The sequence below is a fragment of the Diorhabda carinulata genome, chromosome X (genome assembly GCF_026250575.1).
Source record: "Diorhabda carinulata isolate Delta chromosome X, icDioCari1.1, whole genome shotgun sequence".
NCBI lineage: Eukaryota > Metazoa > Arthropoda > Insecta > Coleoptera > Chrysomelidae > Diorhabda > Diorhabda carinulata.
Window position 1 is genome coordinate 1,382,296 of NC_079472.1, and position 17,358 is coordinate 1,399,653.

General features: G+C 28.8%; 4 long non-coding RNA genes across 5 annotated transcripts; 2 read left to right on the forward strand and 2 right to left on the reverse strand.

Moving 5' to 3' along the window:
• The first annotated feature begins 5,650 nt into the window (after positions 1-5,650).
• Positions 5,651-7,080, forward strand: LOC130902713 (uncharacterized). The gene is made up of 2 exons (XR_009060458.1): positions 5,651-5,846; positions 6,877-7,080. It is a non-coding gene; the product is annotated as an uncharacterized LOC130902713 (long non-coding RNA).
• On the reverse strand, positions 6,906-10,372 carry LOC130902712 (uncharacterized). 2 transcript variants are annotated; one of them, XR_009060456.1, is made up of 2 exons: positions 10,077-10,372; positions 6,906-7,041 (listed from the first exon to the last, which is right to left on the reverse strand). It is a non-coding gene; the product is annotated as an uncharacterized LOC130902712 (long non-coding RNA). The 2 variants fall into 2 exon arrangements; XR_009060457.1 differs by lacking the exon at positions 10,077-10,372 and adding an exon at positions 7,814-8,101.
• Positions 10,373-10,788: 416 nt separating this feature from the next.
• Positions 10,789-11,829, reverse strand: LOC130902711 (uncharacterized). Its single transcript, XR_009060455.1, has 2 exons — positions 11,574-11,829; positions 10,789-10,931 (listed from the first exon to the last, which is right to left on the reverse strand). It is a non-coding gene; the product is annotated as an uncharacterized LOC130902711 (long non-coding RNA).
• Positions 11,830-13,863: 2,034 nt separating this feature from the next.
• On the forward strand, positions 13,864-16,828 carry LOC130902710 (uncharacterized). Its single transcript, XR_009060454.1, has 2 exons — positions 13,864-14,380; positions 15,865-16,828. It is a non-coding gene; the product is annotated as an uncharacterized LOC130902710 (long non-coding RNA).
• Positions 16,829-17,358: the final 530 nt, after the last annotated feature.

Here is a 17,358-nt window from a genome sequence, read left to right on the forward strand (position 1 = left end):
AAACTAGAAACCAATCGACCCAATCGAAGTGGTGGTTATTACCAACAAAACCAACAACCTTTTCTTGTTTTTCAGTGATTTTTGCTTCCAAGTCTTCGATTAGAGTGGGGATGAAGTGTTAGTAATCGTCTCTAACCTAAATTAGAAGATTCAGTCAATAAAACACCTTTTTATATCACTGAGGAAACTCTGAAGTTTATCCGGGTGTTTGTACCTCGAATTCTGGATACTCTGAGATGTGGTCCACAATTTTTTCTCCCCTAGGTACTAAATCTTCCTTGTTACGACGTTTTATATTTCCCTCTATCATTTCAGTGTGTTTTTTTATCAAATTACTGAGTATTTAAAACCTAGAACCGTCTATCTACCAGGTAGTTTCTTTATTTAGTATTGTTAGCTTAAAATCACTTAATCGCTGATTTCTATCAGTGATTTCTGCTTCCAAGTCTTCGATTAGAGTGGGGATGAAGTGTTAGTAATCGTCTCTAACCTAAATTAGAAGATTCAGTCAATAAAACGCCATTTTACATCACTGATGAAACTCTGAAGCTTATCCAGGTGTTTGTACCTCGAATTCTGGATACTCTGAGATGTGGTCCACAATTTTTTCTCCCCTAGGTACTAAATCTTCCCTGATACGACGTTTTATATTTCCCTCTATCATTGTAGTATGTTTTTTTATCAGATTACTGAGTATTTAAAACCTAGAACCGTCTATCTACCAGGTAGTTTCTTTATTTAGTATTGTTAGCTTAAAATCACTTAATCGCTGATTTCTATCAGTGATTTCTGCTTCCAAGTCTTCGATTAGAGTGGGGATGAAGTGTTAGTAATCGTCTCTAACCTAAATTAGAAGATTCAGTCAATAAAACACCTTTTTATATCACTGAGGAAACTCTGAAGTTTATCCGGGTGTTTGTACCTCGAATTCTGGATACTCTGAGATGTGGTCCACAATTTTTCCTCCCCTATGTACTAAATCTTCCTTGATACGACGTTTTATATTTCCCTCTATCATTTCAGTGTGTTTTTTTATCAAATTACTGAGAATTTAAAACCTAAAAACGTCTATCTACCAGGTAGTTTCTTTATTTAGTATTGTTGGCTTAAAATCACTTAATCGCTGATTTCTATCAGTGATTTCTGCTTCCAAGTCTTCGATTAGAGTGGGGATGAAGTGTTAGTAATCGTCTCTAACCTAAATTAAAAGATTCAGTCAATAAAACGCCATTTTACATCACTGATGAAACTCTGCAGCTTATCCAGGTGTTTGTACCTCGAATTCTGGATACTCTGAGATGTGGTCCACAATTTTTTCTCCCCTAGGTACTAAATCTTCCTTGTTACGACGTTTTATATTTCCCTCTATCATTTCAGTGTGTTTTTTTATCAAATTACTGAGAATTTAAAACCTAAAAACGTCTATCTACCAGGTAGTTTCTTTATTTAGTATTGCTAGCTTAAAATCACTTAATCGCTGATTTCTATCAGTGATTTTTGCTTCCAAGTCTTCGATTAGAGTGGGGATGAAGTGTTAGTAATCGTCTCTAACCTAAATTAGAAGATTCAGTCAATAAAACGCCATTTTACATCACTGATGAAACTCTGCAGCTTATCCAGGTGTTTGTACCTCGAATTCTGGATACTCTGAGATGTGGTCCACAATTTTTCCTCCCCTAGGTACTAAATCTTCCTTGTTACGACGTTTTATATTTCCCTCTATCATTTCAGTGTGTTTTTTTATCAAATTACTGAGTATTTAAAACCTAGAACCGTCTATCTACCAGGTAGTTTCATTATTCAGTATTGCTAGCTTAAAATCACTTAATCGCTGATTTCTATCAGTGATTTTTGCTTCCAAGTCTTCGATTAGAGTGGGGATGAAGTGTTAGTAATCGTCTCTAACCTAAATTAGAAGATTCAGACATTAAAACGCCATTTTACATCACTGATGAAACTCTGCAGCTTATCCAGGTGTTTGTACCTCGAATTCTGGATACTCTGAGATGTGGTCCACAATTTTTCCTCCCCTAGGTACTAAATCTTCCTTGTTACGACGTTTTATATTTCCCTCTATCATTTCAGTGTGTTTTTTTATCAAATTACTGAGTATTTAAAACCTAGAACCGTCTATCTACCAGGTAGTTTCATTATTCAGTATTGTTGGCTTAAAATCACTTAATCGCTGATTTCTATCAGTGATTTTTGCTTCCAAGTCTTCGATTAGAGTGGGGATGAAGTGTTAGTAATCGTCTCTAACCTAAATTAGAAGATTCAGTCAATAAAACACCTTTTTATATCACTGAGGAAACTCTGAAGTTTATCCGGGTGTTTGTACCTCGAATTCTGGATACTCTGAGATGTGGTCCACAATTTTTTCTCCCCTAGGTACTAAATCTTCCTTGTTACGACGTTTTATATTTCCCTCTATCATTTCAGTGTGTTTTTTTATCAAATTACTGAGTATTTAAAACCTAGAACCGTCTATCTACCAGGTAGTTTCTTTATTTAGTATTGTTAGCTTAAAATCACTTAATCGCTGATTAAAACCTAGAACCGTCTATCTACCAGGTAGTTTCATTATTCAGTATTGCTAGCTTAAAATCACTTAATCGCTGATTTCTATCAGTGATTTTTGCTTCCAAGTCTTCGATTAGAGTGGGGATGAAGTGTTAGTAATCGTCTCTACCCTAAATTAGAAGATTCAGTCCGTGTAACTGTCAAATACAAGACGTGTATCTTATTATTAAATTACTTTCGATTTTCCCCGTATAATAATTAATCATACTAGTATAATACTGAATATATTTCGAAATTTTTCAAATTTAAACCAAATTTTGAGTTAAAAATTTATACAGAACGTCCAGAAGTGGATTTAAGTGATTTTTAATGATACTAATAATTTTTTTATATATAAGAAAAACCAGTTTTTTCTCATTTTTTATTTGTAGATTTATCGTGATCTCACTATATAATATTCATTCGAATTTCTCTCGTGAGGAAAGACAGTAAAAGTAAAGGATTTTTCTTTTGTTCGTATGAAAACATCTGTGAGACATTAAATTTTTCCTCGTAATAAATAAAGTTAAAATGACTGTAATCCTGAAATATGATGAAAATAAAGGATGTATGCTCCTGAAGGAACGTTTCATACAAGGAAATAATTCAAGAAAACAAAAAAAAAATAGTTTTTTTCGTACATTTTTCATAGATACCACCCCTACTAATAAACATAATTTACTTACCATAAATTATTTCTATTTTTCGACACATTTTGTATAAATTTAACAAAAATCGTAATATTAATACCGATACTTTATAAACACACTGTATAAACTCTCCTCCTTTACTGTTTCTCACTTTTTCGGCTCCGTTTAACTTCACGGTTGGCTTTTAATAAGTAAAATCTCGTTTATTGAGACCTTAACTTTTCCCCATCGTTGAAGTTGTAACTTCGAGAATTCGAGTGTAAATTGTGATACCACTAAATTCAACGCTTCCCTATTATTTTTTTTTTTATTAGAAATATTCACATAAACACGTTAATTACGTAGTTTTAATTGAAACAATTATCATAATATTTGATTCTTTTTAATGGCCTCGTATTCAATACACGAAGCATCACGATTTCGTATACGAGTTTAATCGAACGGCTATTGAACGATTCCAGCGCGAGCGCATCACTCAGTCGGTAACTACACCTATACGACGAAGTTTGTGCGGCCAGAAACGATTTTCGCCGTTTATAACGAAATAGTTCATTATTCACGATTACTAAAATGTTTTTCGTATATTAAGAAACCAAAAACTATGAGTATTATAGAAAAATTTGATCCATTTTATAAAATGGCGAATTATCGTTACCCCTAAATGACAAATTATCTAATAAACCATATAATTTGTCGATCTTATCTCATTTGATACGGATATAATTCACCAATTATCATCATATCCTCTATTTTGAACAAAGGTATTATCCAGATATACAAATAAATCAACAATATTGGTTTTGGTGCGGTGTTACTGCCATGTTTCAACGTACATTTTAATTTCCTGTTTTGTGAGCCCGTTATACATCCAATACATGACCGGAAGTGACGTGTCGACCTTCGATTGAATTCGGACTACACCAGTCATTTCCGAGAGACAAACAAAGGATATTTTGAAATGCCACTTATAAATTTAAATATAACCGACAACTAAAATTTATAGTACCTAACAGATCCATATCCAATAATAGAAAATATTTACATTGTTATTTATAGAATAATCGAAATAATATGAGGAATACGTTAACGCCATCTATTAGTCAATAGCGGTAATAGATTGAAATCAAAGTTCATCGACACTAATAGTTTCAATAAAAATAATAATAAAAAATATTTAATCGTATTTATTGAAACTGAATCCACCTCTGTTAGTTTATATGGGAAAAAGTACTAAACGGGACTTTAGCCAAAAACCAAATTCGAAAGTTCAGTCGTAGATAGAACGTTCATTAAAAGTTGAATTGATTTTGTTCAAGTTAAATGGCTTGTTGTTGATATTTACTAGTTTCAACGTAGCATTTCACGATTATTTCTAATTCAGTTTCAAAATAGATTCATTATCGGCTGTCGTTGCTCCTATTAGAAATTATTTTAACAAAGTTTAAGCTAGAAGCAGTTTTGCATATTTGTATTTTCATAACAATAATTTATACGAGGACTTGATTTGAAAGTTTTAATATTGAATTTCTTTGATTTCCATTTCAATAAAGTTCAATGAACTTTATCGTAAGTTTGTAATTCTCCGTAATTAATTTAACAAAATAGGACAAAAAAATTAGAAAAAGAAGAAGATATTTGATGACTAACGTATAACATATCGTGCATTTTTAAATTTTATATGATTTTCTTATGAAAAAATGTAATATATATCCTTAATTCCCTTCACCTTTTCCATTCTTAGAACGTATCTAATCCTTAGCGGTTGGGTATTGTTTATACACGTGTCCTTGGCAACACATCTCACTTATTATAATAAACCAGCTAAACCGGCTAAGCCGGCCGTCTTAGATTCATGATGTCATAATTCACGCTTAGTGTCAGCCATTGCTTCTGTACGGAAATGTTTCATCCAGACTTCCTTCTCTGTCTTTTGTCGGTTTTTTTTGTTTATTTTCTTATAGCGACATAAATAAAAATAAATTTTAGGGGAAAAGCTACAAATGCGTTTGATAAATTTCTTTAGTAAGATTAAAATTATAAAAAGGATTGAAAGGATATGAAAAACCTGCTAAACTACAGATGAAAGTATTTATATTTTGTTTTTAACGCGAGAAATTCCCTAGATATGTAGAGTTACCTAATCATGTCTATTTCCGCTTTCTATTGAAAGACACGATTTGTGTTTAGCTATTGACGTGTACAGGGTTATAATCAACTTCCGGTTTTAAATATCTTAAACCTACAGGGTATAGTCGAAAACTTCACAATTATTTATGTATATATATTCAATAAAATATTAGTATTTTTTGATCAGGCCTCGTAAATAATATAAATGAACGTAATAACTAAAATTAGATAGTTTTAAATCGAACAATAATGTCGTAATCAAATAAAATAAATGATGCAATTTGATTGATAATTGAAATTAAATATAATAGAAGCAGAACGTTTACAATGAGGTTAGAAATTTTTTGTTTTGCATTATATTTATTAATGTTTTGTGATAAATGTGTCTTTGGTTACGTTCCAAGAGAAAGGAATTTTACGTATTTACATCCCACAGTTCACCCTTGTCCTGAACAACAAATTTTATTGAGGGGAATGTGCCGGATAATTTCTAATCAATACACAGAATAAGTAAGTAATTATAGAGACGTTTATTTTTAATTATAATGAAAATAAATATATGAAAAACATAGTTTTGATGGAAAATTAAAAAAAAGTGTGACGCAAAATATAATTTTACTTACTTTTAAGGTTATTCAAGGTCACGGGCAAAGATTTTTGGGTGTTTTGGTTTTTTATGGTAAGCAGTGAATTTTATCAAAAAAATGTGTAAGACAACAATTATAGATCATAAAATTATCTACAAAAACTCTTCTGAAAGTTTTTTTGCTAAGATTCACTATTTTTGAGATATCGGGGATTATGAATATTGATACCTGTGAAGTATTTTAATTTTGATTATTGATTTCAAGTAATTAAGTTTTTACGAATTACAGTTTTCATGGATATTTGAAAAAAAAATAGAAAATTTTAACTTTTCCATTGAATAACTTTTTTATTACACACGGTATCGATTAGGGGTTCTGGGAATTCATTTCTAATAGCGAGAATCAACTCTTCACCGAAATTCAGCTCCGTGGGAATTTTTGTTAATTTACTACTTTGTTTTGGTCTAATTTGACCGGACTATACTATGTTTATATAAGACACTACATCACAAAAAGTAGTTCTGGTTTTTTGATGGTTTAAATTTTGAAGCATGTACAAAAAAAGTCAGAAAAAACAAATATGGTTTAAAATTTGAATAAATCTTTTGACATAATTTACAATATAAACTATGATTAAATGTTTAATGACGTTTTTTTCTTACAATATGGCCGCTGACAGTTGACGTAAATAATTTCATCTATACATCATTGCATTTATCATTATTTCAATCGTCTTTTTGTTAATTATAGTGATAATTTGTTAGCTTTTACAAAGTTTCGAAAAAATTATTAAATTTTGTGTTATATAATTAGAGGCAATCAAAATGCATTTATTTATAAGTCCAAAAATATTTATCGTCGTACAAGATGGCGGCTAGTTATATATTAAGATGTGAATAATATCAAAAATTTCGTAAAATACGTGTAATAATGTATAAATATTTCAATTTCAGGTTTTACTTCATGGAGAAAATAAAAAACATTATTTTTTGTTAATCTTTATTTGATAAACATGGATTAGCATTTAACTTATATTATATTATATTCAAGCAAGTAAATACTAAGTAGTAACTGCTGTAGTTATCATGAAGTAGGTGAAGAAAGTCCATTATTTTTATCTGTAATAAATAAAAACATTATAAAACAACTAAAAATAACTTTCATTTCACGTATAAATTAATTTTATAGATATATGAAAGATGGCGTTACGTTATTGTCTATTGCTCTCAATAGATGGCGATTAAAACATATCTTGGAAATATGCTTGATTCTCTTTAGATTCTTTCACTTCTTCGACAAAGAAATATATGAAAATAACAAAAAAACTTTTTTTTCGTCATAGTTAAAAGTGTTTTCATCATAGTTAAAAGTTATGCAGAAAAAACTTGACGTCATACCTCAAAAACATTAACACATATTTCACACACAATTTCTTTAATGTAAATTTATAAAAAAGAAGGTTTTAAATGAAATATCATGTAAAACTAGTTATAGAATTACTAAATTAAATAATAACACATTTTTATGGATTTAAAAAGATTTGATTTCATTTGAAACCGATCCTGCCATCTATTGTCTAAAACTAGTAACATATAATTTCGAATAGAAGGAAACTACATTACAATAAAGATAGATTACTTCTAACTATGTATTAGAAAACCGTTGTATAAGGTTAATTATATAGATGGTGATAGTGTAGTGCTGTAAATGAAAATATAAAAACTGTGTTGATACTAAAATCAATATGGAGGAAATATATTGATGTAAAATTTATTTTCTGTATGATATTAGGATCAAAACGATGCGTATTAATGTAAAATTGATTTGAATGGTTAAGAAATGAAAAAATATATGAATGTAAAACCGTAAAATAATGATAATAAATCTTACTTGAAAGCGTATCTGCATTTTCCTCTGTAATATATTTCATGTTCGTTACATCTTTTGATTGGGTATATGTAAGAATCAGATTCTAGCACTAACGTCAATATTACGACAATAAACAAGAACAAAAATAATTTAACGGAAAACATATCTGTATATTATTTTTGGAGAGTAGTAATAATGTCCCTGGTTATATCGAAACTAACAAATTATTTTAATGCTAACAAAAGATATAAAAAAACTGAAAAAGGAAGCGGCGAGCCGACAGAAAAGTTCAATGCAATCATTAATCACTTTCCGGCCAATCTAATGAGTAATATAAACAAATGACTACGTCTTAGAAAAAAAAATGAACAATATTGTTAGTGATATTAATTATACAAGGCGTATCGAAAAAGTTTGACCTAACTTATATTTCAGAAATACTTTTTTATAGCAGCTAGACTTGGAATTCTTCGACTTTATATAACTTAACATATTACCCTCGTAAAATATCTCATGAATGAATGGTATAAATATATTTTCCTTATTTGTATAGATTACAATGTAACTTAATTAAAATTTAAGAAAAAAAGATAAGAAAAATCTCGTAATTTCATTTAACAGTTGACAGATATCACCTAATTAATGAACTTTCCGATTAATGATAAAAGCAAAGATCTCATTAAGTAGGCAAAACACCATAACGAAAACATAAGGTTTTTCCATGGCGATAATTATATTAAAAAAAAATTAATTTATACTGAACTATGCAAAATTCACAACAAAACTAATATAAAAACAAAATGATGCTTCTTCTTTTTTATTTCTTCTATATAGCAGTTACAAGTTGAATATAAAGTAACTTATTATTATTATCTACCATCTCTATTCAAATATGGCTTCAATAGAATATTACGTCATCTTTTATCTTTATCTTACCACTTCCCTAACAGCGTTGCCATGTTGCATTTTTACAACAATATATACTTATATGAAATGTATGCTTTATTTTTAAAAAATACTTAACTATAATCAGATATTGACTTGAGTATTGAATTAGTGTAATAGGGTCGAGGTCTACGATTAAATATATTATGAAAAGAAGTAGAAATAAGATTCAAAATATATTTTCTAAGAAATTTATTTTTTTAAATACATTTATAGTGGATAAATTTCGATTTTTGTAGGTTATTTATCATAAAACAATATTTTTTGTTTACAAAAACTAATTGTAAGACGAAGATACCATCATCAATCACGTTTGAATGCTTAAAAGGTTATCGAAAGTTAATGTAAATCGAACCAAAAAAACATTAAAAAAAAAACAGTCACTAAATTCCGAGAACGTATGAAAATACGGTGTCGTCGACGTTACGTGATAAATTCGTATTACCGGGTGCATCAAAAAATGTAATCTAACTCGTACATAACCTTTACGTACTTTATATCAAAAAACGAATTTGAATCAGACAACTTTTAAATAGAAATCGGGAGAAGGTACTCGTATGTACGGTATTTTTATAATTTCTCTTTGAAAATAGATAAAAACTCACGTTTGAGTACATATATAAACATTAAACTTTTCACGGTGTATCAAACTCTACTAAATTTTATTTTATACTATCAAAGGAATGAAAATGATTAAATTACATCGAAGAAGGTTATAAAATAAGTGTTTTAAAGCATTTTTTACTATTTAAATAAATAAATAAATGTCAGTTTTTGTTCTAAACGTATTTCTTGGTGTAAAACAGAAGTTTCCTATTTCAAGATGGCCGCATTATTGACAGATTTGCAAGTCGTAGGTACCCCATAAAAATATGTCAACGAAATATCCGTTAAAAGCCATGAATTGACAATTTCCTTTACGTTTTGAAGACGTTGCCAAACGTATGTTGTTTATACAAATATTTTCGCAACATAATGGTTTTAATACAATAAATAATGCAATTGGAAAACACTTGCAAAATTTCAACAGACAACAAACAAAAAATTGACCTTAACATTCCAGTATACTGGATATTAGCCGGGTGCCTCTTTGTCTCTTTTAGCGAGATTAGAAGGAATTACGATATGAAATTATTGCAAATAGATAATTGGATGAGATCATCAACATATTTACATATTATCAAATCGGCAATAACGTTATCAACAAATTCCATGTAAAGTGTTTTCAGCACGTGTTAATTCGTTAATTTGATACTCTTTTTATGTGTTTGTTTTACGAGGGTTAATTCATTCATTTAACCTACCGATGTATATTTTTATAATTAAATATTGTACTCACTTTTATTTATCACAATTTGTAACAATCATCGTTTATCTGTATGAAATCGTCTCCACATGGTATATTCCTATCACGATTTTGAGGTAAACTTCGTGAATCAACGCCATTAAACAACATTTTTAATATGAGCACACAAAAAAACAATATAAGTAATTTACAATCCATTTTTTACTAATTAAACTCGATATAACCTTATAACTGTTCACTGATTCTTGTAATAATCACAAATAACCTACTTATTGAAAATAAAGAAATAATTTAACATTGCTTCAGATTTGTTTTGAAAGGTCACTCTCTTTTTTATAAAACATAGAACAGACACGATCAATTTGTGAGACGTTGTCAAATTTCTGTAAGTTATATTCTCCACTATATTATCAGTTTACTTTATATTATTACTTAAAAACTTGAAAACTTTTGTATATTTAGATCTCAAATACGTAAATATTTATTATTATAGAATTAATAACAAAATATTTCATAATATTGAATATTATTATTTATTTTTTATTAATTTGGCAACGTTGTTCGAGTAACATTCCCTCGTTTGTTTTGTCGAGAATTTAAAACTTCAAGATGGCCGTGGAAATTATACCTTTCGATACCAGTGTTGCCAGATATCTAAATATATAAATAATTATTTAAATGAATTAATAATTACCCTCGTATAAGAAAACTGTAAAAATAAAGGAAAATTACAAAAACAGATAAGATAATTGAAGTATATTTTATTACAGAAGTCAGTTCACATCATTATTTTTTATAGATTTGTTTTAATAAATTTACTTTGATAAAAGTTTTAATTTTTGTTATGACAATGTCCTTGTAGTCCCGTTCGATTGTACTAAAGTGTACCTAAAAACGTAAAAGATATTTTCGAAAAAATATAGCGGATACATCATTTTTTGTTTTTTAAAAAATGATATCTAATAAAACTATAAATTATAATTAATAGTTATGACGAAAATTCCATGTTGATATAAATGAGTTTGCATAATTTTGCTAAAATCAAACAAAATATTTCTTCAACACTGATTATGATTTATAAAGTTCGTTAACCTGAGTTTTTATTTTACGAATATGAAGAATCAAAAAAAAAAATATTGTAGTTACAACTACAAGTGGGCTGACAAAGAGTAAAGCACGAGAACAATCAAAATATCTACGATTTCTGGGTGATTGAACGAAAATATACAGATTGTCTCAACAATTAAAAGCCCAAAAAAAGTGATTTCAATTACGGGGGGCGAACAAAGAGTAAAACACGAGAAAAGTCAAAATATCTACAACTTGCTACGATTTCTGGGTGTTCAAATTAATATATACAGATTGTCTCAACTACTAAACGTATAAATTTAGATAGAATTGAAAAAAAAAAGATAGATATGAACTAAGGGAAGGTATATTCGATATAATTTCACGTAGAATTTTTATAAAATGAATTTATTTGTTCTAATTACTAGTTTTACTTATATTAATAAGGGTAATAGATCTTACATTAATGATCGAAGATTTCTAAGCATTTATTGGCTACTTCTATGTATCCCTCTTGACATGGTGCTTTTATTATACTGCCAAATTGACGACTTGAGTTGTTAGGTAAATATAAACAATTTAAAATAGAAAAAAACATCGTTATCACTAAAAAAATCGAAAATAACCTCAACATTTTTAACGATTTCAAAGCTTTCAACACTATTTTATCAAAACGATCATTTATATATTTATGATTAAGTATTACTGAGAAGTATAAATTTCTAATCATTATATCAACAATGATACAAATTTAACGAGAACTATTTCAAGTAAACAAAAATAAATACGAGGGTAATCCGTAATTTACTATCGTATATTACCTTCTAATAAACCGATACTTATGTAGAAATTTCAGTAATGAAGATTCTGTGTATAAGTCAATCGGTTTACACCATAGACAGAGCAAAAAAAAGAAGAAGTACTAGACCTAAATTTATATACACTTTTCTCGGCGTTTTTCAATAAGATTCACGATCTTATTCATCAAATATGATGTAAAAACTGTTTGTTTAAATATTGGGAAAGAATTTTATTAGAATCTAATCAAAATCGTTCAGTTATGAGACACAGACACAGACATAATATGTTGCGGCGTTGCCAAAATTTTTATTAGCAGACTAAACGTTGGATATTTATGTAAATTAATAATCAACTGATGTTTTTATGAATTTAAAACTCGGAACGTCGTTTTTATACCGAATTAAGTGAATCCCCATTGTTATTTCTATTATTACAATAAATAAAAAATATATTAACAGATGCACACGGATTTTCAAACAAATTTCGATAAGTCTTATCAATCATGAAACTTTTCGTACCAGTCAGAGTGCCACCAATTAATCCAGCGGCACCTAAACTTTCTCCTAGTAAAGGATAACGCAAATAAAAACAAAAAGGCGGGCGTTGGGGCGGGAAACTGCCGATAATTTAGATAAATACGAATTACCATAAAAAAAATAGATAAAAATAAAAATAAAAACGCCATTAAGAACTCGTCCAATGATAACGTGAAGCCGATACTATTCTAATATGTTAAGAGACAATTTCCCGAAAGATTTCCGTGATATCGAATATTCTGGAACGCGATAATAGTATATAAATGAGTCAGTAAACAAATTGATGTCATCGTGATAGTGAAACATGTATTTAAATAAATTAGTGAATAGTTTAGTGTATAAGTGTTAGTGTATATAAATAAATTACGTTTTTAAAATTTCTCGTCGAATCTTTAAGAAAGGAGAACGTCCTAAATTATATTTTGGTATATCAAATATATCCTTAATTACTTCACGTAGTTCGTCCAGTTATTCATCATGATTTTTTTATCGTTTTTCTTTATCACCCATCTCTATTCTTTCAACTAAGTACCCACAATAACGTATCTCGAAGATTTCAGCACCAAAGAACGATTTCTAGTAAAAACTGACACTTTAGATTAAAGAGCGTTTTAATTTAGGACCCTGTATGTGTCCTCGTATTTTTTTATCGTTTTTCGTTATCTCCCATCTCTATTCTTTCAACTAAGTACCCAGAATAACGCATCTCGAAGATTTCAGCACCAAAGAACGATTTCTAGTAAAAACTGACACTTTAGATTAAAGAGCGTTTTAATTTAGGACCCTGTATGTGTCCTCGTATTTTTTAATCGTTTTTCGTTATCTCCCATCTCTATTCTTTCAACTAAGTACCCAGAATAACGCATCTCGAAGATTTCAGCACCAAAGAACGATTTCTAGTAAAAACTGACACTTTAGATTAAAGAGCGTTTTAATTTAGGACCCTGTATGTGTCCTCGTATTTTTTTATCGTTTTTCGTTATCTCCCATCTCTATTCTTTCAACTAAGTACCCAGAATAACGTATCTCGAAGATTTAAAAACCAAAAAACGATTTCTAGTAAAAACTGACACTTTAGATTAAAGAGCGTTGTAATTCAGGACCCTGTATGTGTCCTTGTATAATTAAATGAAGAATTGAGTGTTATTCTGGGGTTAACATTCGTCTCGAGCTCCGGATCGGTGTTAATAGGTATTCGTTTGAAGTAATATCGATTCTAACCTATAATTTTCTATCGAAAATAGTGATGGATGATTTCTGTATACAAGACTACGAGAATGACAAGAAAAAGAAGAAGAGGATGATTATAATTTTGTTACGAACCGATTTATATTTAAAACGAAACGATAATAAAGGATAAAAAATATTTAGAAACGTCTCTATATCACATAATTTTTAATACGTTTACCCGCCACTGGTAAATGACCTTTGCCACCTCAGATACATTCATACCAAGTTAATTTGTAGTATCTGTATCAAAACGTATCACTCCTTTTGTTAATTTAGTACCGATTAGTCCAACACCGATCGTTATTTAAACACGAAAAATAAAAAAAAAAATTAATAATATGGAAAAAATCACGAGGATATTTCTGTTTGTGTTGATTCTCGTAGTCGGCATTTTGTTGGCATTCCCCGTAGAACAGAATGGTACCGTGGTGAACGCTTTCGAACCGAATTTAACCAAGATCGTAGGAGCCAAATCGTGCCCAAATGGCACCGAATCGAAAGGGAATTGCGACGAAGTTGTCGTTGAGGAAAAACAGACTATCGAAAATAAATGTTCGCAAAATTCGGAACTCGAAGAATGTAAAGGATTCGTGTCTACGACCACGAGCAGTACCACGCCTCCGACGGAAAATAAAGACAAGTTGTGTTTGTATGGGTTTGAATACGTTAATGGGATTTGCAAAGAAATTTATTGATATGCAGGTTAGTTTCGTTATATATATAAAAAGTTGCTTTCGATATTTTTATTTTTAACTAAAATGTTGTTTATAAATAGTACAATGGTAAATAATGATTCAATATTGATCAGTATTCTACAATTGAATCATAAATTAAAGTTTTTCGAAGGTTAATTCGATGTTATGTACGAAATATGCAGATTTTTTTACTCAAAAGTATTTCTTCGTTATTTTCAACAACTGATCGTTAAAAAAAGTTGTAGTCATACTTAAATTTAACCCGAAAAAACTTTATACCGTATAAATCAACATTTTATCAAATATTTCGTAAAAAAAGATGGCTGTAAACACGAATTTCAACACGAGAAAAATGGTTAATTTTTGAAGAACTGTATCTCGAAATCTATCAAACCTAAAGAATTTCTATAAGGCTCAAATTATAGAAAATTTTGTCTACTTCAAAAAAGTATATCATGATTTTTTTGATACGGATCACATTTTTGGAATTATTAATCAAAAACTGTAAATTTAACGATTTAGTTCAAAGTTTTTTCTATATAAATATATTTTTCTGATTATATTTCAACTATAATTTTTCTTTTTATGAAAATAAAGTTAAATCTTTATCTTTTGAACTAAAAAAATCGTATTTCATTAATAGAATAGGTCTTAAACAGCCCTGATCTATCACCTATTGAATTTGTTTAACTTACTTTTAAAAGGTAAATTAAAAACTGGAAAAAAATAATTTTCGACTCAAAGACTCAACTAGAATCCATAATTAAAACTTTTCCAAAAAATTACAATTTTTGGAAACCAAAACCAAGTTTTTGAGTCTGTTTATAGTTTCTCGAAGTTGACGATTATTATTATAAAAACTGTATCGAACTTATTGAACATCGTATATGGAAAAATTAATATATTTTTTCCCAAAAATTTTCTTTGTCAGGCCAGGTACTTCTAGAACCAACCTCGTATTATTAGAAGCATTATAAAAATAATTGCAACAAAAATTGTGTGGACCTATGTTATCGAAGTCCCCTCGTAAAAGATAACAGTCAGTTTTCTAGATTAGAACAAAAATGAACTCACGAAGATATTAAAAAAAATATATAACGTATAAATATTTGTATGTATATAAAAGTTGCACCACATTTTGTGATAAATTGTAGGTGATTTGTCTTTTAACTTTATTGATCTTTGACATTTGTTATCGTTTGTCAACAACGTCAATAGCTAGATTGTGACCTAGTTAGAACAATCCAATCAAATATCAACAGTGTGTACCAAAAAATTATATACAAATAGTATTAATAAATCAGTACATCGATCTAAATTTGTTTACAGAAATTTGTCTATTTGATTTTATGCTACAAACAATTTGTTTTATTACGCAATACTCCATACAATATTTCAAAAACATAATTTTCTATGATAAGTAAAACAAATATACCATCCCCCGTATACATGAAACTCTATACCTTCTATTTATATTATTTTTTCTTTCAGGGTATGCCTGTGATTCTATCGAGAATAAGGATTTCACATTGTGATTTTATTAGTATTTATTTATTATTTATTTAATATATAAAAACAAAAACAAAATATAATATCATCGTAAACAAAAGAAATATTCACATTGGCATTAGGCGTGTTTAACAATTAGAATGTAACGTTCGTAAACAGCGCGTATGGTGCTTTCACCTATCGACTGTAGATGTGAACAAACCAAACACTAAACCCGCCTTAACCCAGGTCACGAACTTGTTTATATCTTGAAATAGTATATTATAGCAATTTTAGATAATTTTTTAATATACTAATAGCCGTGGATCCTAGAAAATATAGTCTCTGTTCGCTAAACCTGTCAGCGTCAGTGCGAAAAGTGAACTTAAAACAAATATTGTACAAGACACAAAAAAATGAGGTTATAATTACGTTGAATCGGTTCACATAACACAATTATTTCAATATTTAATTAAAAATATATATATTTGAATGACATATCACTATTTTCGTGTATCTTAATAAAATATGTTGAAAATATACAGTGTGATCCAAAAGTATTCATCACGTTTCAACTACAAAAACGTTTAATAAATAAAGTTATTTTTATATCACACTGTATATCCGTATATGTGTAACGTTAATTATTATAATTGGTACTTAAGGTAGCTCCATTTTAGGAGTATGATCAATTTTCTTTTGAAATTATTAAATATATCAATAAGACTTTTTCCTACTTTTGAAGTGAAAATTTGACGAAAATATTACGTTTGGCAACGGTGTAATCTTATATCGAGTAATAAAATGTTTCTAGCTTGATAATGACGTAATCTGTATTTTTGGGGTTTCAAATTTTTTCTTAATTTATTTTATTCATGGTAGTAAATATAAGTAGGATTTAATATTTTATCTATATAACTATTTAAGATTCCCAGTACTTATTGTTAATAAAAACATTAATAAATAATTTTGTTTATTTTATATCGATCGGAATGTTAAATTGGTTGCATAACTTAACGTTAAAAAAATATACTTTATATACATGATCCATGATCACGAACTTTTATATCAAGCCTACTGGATAGGCAACACAAATAACGTATAATAAATATAACTTTTTACGTTTAATTATTGTTGTGACGTTGAAATTTTCTTCGTTTAATAATAATTTATATAATGAAACATTTAATTTAAAGTGATTTCGATAAATGTATGAGTATCTACCCACTTTTAATAGAGGAAATTTCTGGTATGGAAAATCCCGATGTGTCTGACCACACGATTTAAAGATTAATATTCAGGTTCACGGTCGTCGATACACAACTAATAAAAATCAAGCAATTGACTCACTGGGTCGGTCGTCAACATTTTTATATCCATTTAAAAATATTTAGTATAATCACAGCAAAAAATGTTGTAAATAATCTTTTATAATCAATTAATAGGCAATTATATATACGAGAATCGTGTTAGGAATTTTTATACACCCGGCAACAT